Genomic DNA, 6,570 nt, shown 5'->3' on the forward strand with positions numbered 1-6,570 from the left:
ATAATAATAAAGCATTTAAGAATTTGAAGGAACTCGAATACTTCTTACAAAGGCTTGAAAGAGGTCAAAAAGAAAAACACATTAAAGATAAAACAAAACTTTGTCACACATTGAAAGCAGTTCTAAAGAGGTGGGTTTTGAGTGGATGTCTGAGAGGTAGGAAGGAGCCTGGTCAGAGGGCTTTGTGGGTGAGGAGGAGGAGGTTCTGGACAACAGGGGCGATGTGGTCACGAGAGCAGGTGATGGCGAGATCTGGCTTCCTTTTGCCATTTTCACTGATTCCCGAGGGAATAATTCATGGGTCTTAATTTAAAAAGATCAGGCACATTAACTGTTATCGATATTTAGGAGGTTGTGCAATTTGGTGCAGCTTGATTGAATTCAAAGGGACTGTTTGGCCTGGTGGAGGTATGCGCTTCTAGTTTTCACTGCACTGCTCCTCCTTTTATTTTACGCTCATCAGTCCATCGGAAGCTTTTATCACTCATGTTTCCTTTATGTGTTGAGTGCACCTGCACTGTTTAACCCTCCGACTCTGCAGGCAGCCAGTGGATCGGCGTGCCCGGAGAGCTGCGGGGCTACGAGGCCATTCACAAAAAGTACGGGAAGCTGGACTGGGCCAAGCTGTTCAAGCCCACAATCAGACTGGCCAGAGAGGGATTCCCTTTGCCGCAGTATCTGGGAAAACTCCTGAATATCTCTTTGGTGAAACAGATCGTGAACTCATCTCTCTGGTACAGTGACTTTAGGGCTCCAAAAAGTGATCATTGTCAGCAAAGCTCAAGAATATCTGTTGTGAAGGAACGCTGATAAGAAATGTTTGAGGACACTGATGAACTCAAAGGGTCTAAATTCTCCGTTTAACTCATTTCACGTTTGTTTTATGTAACCTCCTTGATTAACAATTAATCCCGAGCATTTAACCATCAGGATTTCACGTTGTGTACTAGTACAGCCTGGTCTACTCGCTCACTCCAACACTTTCTGGATTAGTGGAAATGACTTATTTGCAAAGAGTAAAAAAAAAGGTTCACTCTGTTTTTCTTACCGCAGCAATTTTGGAGCGGTTACCTGACCCACAAATAAAAGCAGCACTCGCATTCTTTCAGAAATATTCGTGAAATGTTGCTTTTCCCAAATGCCAGGTTTAGAAGGAATCGTCTGGGGGTTAATTGTGGTGTGAAAAGCTCTGTGAGAGTGAATCAAAGTGGGCGCTCGGATTCAGAAACTGAATATTTGAGAGTATTCAGCGATGCGTGTAATTCAGTAGATGATCTGACTGAGGTGAATTGCATGAAACAAACAGAGGTCACAGAGGTCACCCAAATGAAGCTGTATTGTACAAGTATACAATTGTTGTTTTGTTCTATTTATGACATGTTCTAATACATAGATTTTCTTCTTCACATTGACTTTTTTTCCAGTACTGAGCAAATTATGTGCAATGAGAAGAAAACTGTTCTGAGCCATGGAGACACCCTGAAGTTTTCTAAACTAGCTGAAACCATGGAAACCGCTATGGCCGGGGCAGATGCCTTCTACACTGGCCAGATAGGAAAAGACTTAATCCAAGACATAAAAGACGAAGGTTGGGCGGCGATGAAACACTGTTGGTTGGGGTTGCATGGGGGAATAGACGGAAAAAGCAAATGGGCTAAAAATTGCACACTTAAAGATAAACAAGCTGTCTTTATATTCTGCATGGTTCTTTTAGGTGGGACGTTAACAATGGAGGATCTAAAGTCGTTCAAGGTGCGGGAGGAGGATGCATGGACGGTGCCTTTAGGAAATACTACAATGCACATCCCGCCACCGCCTGCTGGGGGCGCCATGCTTGGCTTCGTTCTCAGACTCATGAAAGGTTTCAAGCGTTGTTTTTTCATTTTCTTTAGGATAAACTGAACTGAACTGAATCAACTTCTAGCATCTAATCATTTACTGTGAATGATAACGAATAGGAAAACTCAAAAGACAGTGAAACAAAACGTTTTTAACGAACATTGTCGTTCTCTTGCCTGCAGAGTTTTCCTTGACTCCAAACTACTTGAAAGGTGAAAAAAAGATTCAGATGTACCATCTTTACATAGAGGCACTTAAATTCGCTAACGGACAAAAGAGGAACATCAGAGATCCTGACTTTAATGACAAAAAGGTTGGCATCTTATTTCATTCACTTTCATCTTGTGGGGACCTAAATCTGTGGGGACTAAATAAAATCACGATCGGCCGAGTGCACGGATCGCCAGAAGACCTCAAACATAACTTTTCAGTTGAGAGAATTTAGAGAATCCATTACCTTTACTGGGAGATTGTTAAGAGAGAATCTCATTGTGATGTTCTTTTTCCAGAGTGCAGATCATCTGAATGATCCCTCCTTCATTACTCACATCAGAGAGATGATCTCAAACCGAACCCATGAGAAATCCTACTACTACAAAGTCCCGCCGCCTCCCGATCAAGTCGGGACAACGCACGTGTCCGTCATGGATGAAGACGGACTGGTCGTCTCGGCCACCAGCACCATAAACCAATTGTGAGCAGGAAGAGGCCACTGTCTGATTCTGAGAAATGATGCTGTGGTACAAAGTTCATCCCCTCGGTTTATTGTGTGTGTGTGTTTTGTTGTATAGATTCGGAGGAGGCTTTTACTCCCCACGGACGGGCATCATCCTCAACAATGAGCTGGCCGACTTCTGTGGGCGAGCAGACTCAATGAGGGCAGGTAAAGTCACAGACAGGACCGGAGCCCTTTAGCCGGAGCCAATTGAATCTCAGACATTTACTCCTAACGTAGACATTAGTCTTTTTACAGTCTGATGTGGAGTCTAACTGTTTCCGTAGGTGAACAGCCTCTCCTTTCGATGACTCCAGTGATACTGGAGTCAGAGTCTGGAGGACTCCTCGTGATTGGTGGATCAGGAGGAAGCATGATCCTCTCAGCGGTTGCCTCGGTAACTCAGTTGAACTTTGCATACTTGTTTGTCCTGTTTTCTTATTTGTTTGCTGACGTGACGCTCCACTGTTGTCGCAGTCTTTAATAAATCACCTGTGGCTGGGGATGAGTCTGGAAGACGCCATCGCTGCTCCCATCGTGTATGTTGATGCGAATAACAATGTGAACTTTGAGCCTGGTTTTGACAAGGTGAAGTATTTAATTTTTTCATCCTCACTTTCCATTAACTGCATTCAAATTCACCAGACTGTGAAATGAATAACATTTCTATTAAGTTCATGGATTCTGATGGAGATTATTGGGGGAGTAATCCCTACAAAGACAGATTTAATTGACCAGCGATCAGTATTAAACTCTGAAGTGGGAAGGATAAGTGGTATTAATATGTGTGTGTGTGTGTGTGTGTGTGTGTGTGTGTGTGTGTGTGTGTGTGTGTGTGTGTGTGTGTGCTCAGACTGTGAGCGATGGCCTCATGGGTCTTGGACACCAAGTTGGAACCTGGGAATACTTCCTCAATGTAGTCAATGCTTTGGAGAAAGACAAAGACTGCATTGTAGCTGTATCAGACAAAGAAAGTTTGGAGTGTCGTCTGGATACTGACAAGCGAGACGCTGAGGACGCAACACCATCCCACAAAAATCCGCCTGAAGACTGACTGAACCTTAAGCCTTAAGAGCAATGAATGTGCCGCATCCCTGATGACAGAATGTGAACAACAGGACGCAGGTAATCTCAAAGGATATTTGCAGTTTATCATAACTCCATCTTTTCTATCAAACTAGTCAGCAGTGTACCCTCCAAATTAATCACAGAGATCCTGGGAATCAGCAACACGCCTTAAGAAAAAGTTAGAGACGGAAAAATGATCAGTTTATCTTTTCAGTTTTAATCCAACTTTACGACACATTTCATTCCTCGTCAGATGTTCCCAGATCTCAGCAATTGACTTAGTGAGTTTGAGTTGAAGAAACAACGCCGTAACCAAAACTAGTCGTGACAAACTGTAGCTATCCTTTGAGCTGATTGGACCACTCCGATTTTCAGTACAGCAAATGAACACACCTCTAAAATGACGAACATGAAACAACTCCTGTTGAGATCTGCTTTTATAAAGTGAAGGACTACGCCCTCCTGACTGTAGCGTGTGCACCAATGAGTAATAATAGCAGATCTACAGTACAGAACGACAAAGCCAACCCTGCGGCTGTGTAATACCAAGTCTGTAAACACCAGTGAAAATTTGATTTTCTGACTAAAAGAACTGTCGATGAGCCATGCAACCTCAGTGCCAGACGGATGTGAGTGGAAGGCTGTCGAAGGACGTCAGCTCCAACTTTGACTGTGACCTTTTCTATGAATGTGAACCCGCTTTATTCAGGTCCTGCAGCACCTTCTGATCTTCCTTTAAACAAGGAGGAAACGCTGTAGAATTTCCTTTTCGAAAAACTGAGCAGATTCTTAAGGAAGAAAATCCTTATACTTATTTTTTACTCTGTTTTCTATTTTTTGACATGTTTTGTACAATTATTTCACATTTGTGCTACAATTCTTAACCGGGAAATATGTTTTGTCACAATAAATAAATCCCAAAACAAAACCTCTTGTTTATCGTCACCAGACGGTGCAGGTTGATTAGCTAACACCTACGAGACGCTTTTTGCCGCCCTCTACATCTCTTTAAACATTTATCCCTTGTTGCATGATCAGCAATAAACGACACCATGTTTTCCTCATTCCACGGCAGCACTGAAACAATAGACGCACTAATGAGATGCATTTCAGTGGAGAGACTCATGAATTAATGATGATTTCTGAAGTGGATCCTGCTCCGTTTCTCTCGAGCCAAGAGATGTGAATTATGAGAACATGCAAATCTTTTGTCTGTCTGAAGCCGCAGCGTCTTTGTTGTATGACAAATGAGTTAATGTGGATAAGCTGTGACTGTGATAAGCCCTGGTGTGGTGATATCACCCCCTTTGTACAAACAGCCACTTAAAGTGTGCGAGAGTGAGGAGAGGAGGCCTCCAGTCTTATCGAAGAATTGTGTCGATTCTCTCACATTTTTAGCCACAATGTCGCCTGATGAAGCAAAGTCAATTTGAAACTACCGTGATGCACTCGAGGCAGATGGGGGTGAATTAAAAACGATGAAGACTTTGATATACACACAGATGTAAGATTGTGTTTTGTGAGTTGTAGAGGTGAGGTCATCTTTAATTGGGCCTTAAAGGGGACATAGCATGCCCATTTTACCACAAGTTGATATGGTTCCTTGGGGTCTTAATGAAATGTCTGTAACATACTTTGGTCAAAATACCACAAGGATCATATAAAACAGCACCACCCTGTATAAAACAGCCCTCCACCGAGTGACCTGTTTTGACTGCCTGTTCCTTTAAATGCTAATGAGCCAGCTCCCCCTCCCTCCCCCCATGATTTTAAACGATATAAATTACATATTTTATATGATATAAATTATCAAATATGCATCCCATACTTTGTATTCCCTTGTTGTCCTGGAGTTTTAATTTTCCCAATCACATAATTAAATGTCCCCCTCTGCCCATCCACTACAAGCACACAAGCAGACAGACAGAGAGAGAAAGAGAGGTGGGGGGCTATGAAGATTTTCATTTACCCCGAACCCCGACATTCAACGGGTACAACAACAAGCGGAGAAAGCAGAATCGCGGGCTGACCTTATATATACAGTCTATGGGGCTGACCAGCGGAGAAATGCTCGCCCCAGGTGAACAGCCAGGCGGTTGCTGGAGAACGGCGCTGCGCTGCCTCGCAGCGGCACTTCCGGTCCGTGTACCCGGCGGAACTACTGCACCCGGCGGAACTACTGTAACCCGGCGGAACTACTGTAACCCGGCATACAGTAGAGCTGAACACTGGGAAGTCTTCCACACAGCTGGCAGTGTGGAAGACCGCTGCAGGCAGCGCAGCGCCGTTCTCCAGCGCGCAGCCGCCTGGCTGTTCACACGGGACGAGCATTTCTCCGCTGGTCAGCCCCATAGACTGTATATATAAGGTCAGCCCGCGATTCTGCTTTGTCCGCTTGTTGTTGTACCCGTTGAATGTCGGGGTTCGGGGGTTACAGTAGCGCTGAACACTGCGGAAGTCCTCCACACTGCTGTGCGCTGTGTGGCGCTGACACAAATTCCAGCTCACGCACGGGAGAGCGAGCGGTCGCTCCCGAGCAGCTGCTGCAGCCTCCCAGTCCCAACGATCCAGACAAATGCCACATGTGAGTGAATCGCGAGCTGACCAGCGGAGAAATGCTCGTCCGTGTGAACAGCCCGGCTGCGTGCTTGGGAACGGCGTGCGCTGCCTCGCAGCCTCCGTGTAAACACGGAAGTAACGAGTGTGGGGGACGGTGTGGGGACGGTGGGGGTGGGCCAAGACCATGTAGGGAGACTTCCAGTTCCTTGTTACGACACAATACCCAGGAAGCGCAATCGAGTCGCTCAAGCATGACGTTTCTGACTTAGAGGAACTATAACAAACGCGCGAGTGTTTTTTCCCAGAGTTTTTGGGTTGGTAGACATGCCAGATACCCACATTAACCTGTAGAAGCACTAACAAAGTGGAATTTGCATGCTATGTCCCCT

General features: G+C 44.9%; 1 pseudogene; it reads left to right on the forward strand.

The window, feature by feature from the left end:
* Positions 1-525: 525 nt before the first annotated feature.
* On the forward strand, positions 526-3,553 carry LOC124855057 (annotated as a pseudogene).
* The last annotated feature ends 3,017 nt before the right edge of the window (positions 3,554-6,570 follow it).

Source organism: Hippoglossus stenolepis, chromosome 18, assembly GCF_022539355.2.
Source record: "Hippoglossus stenolepis isolate QCI-W04-F060 chromosome 18, HSTE1.2, whole genome shotgun sequence".
NCBI lineage: Eukaryota > Metazoa > Chordata > Actinopteri > Pleuronectiformes > Pleuronectidae > Hippoglossus > Hippoglossus stenolepis.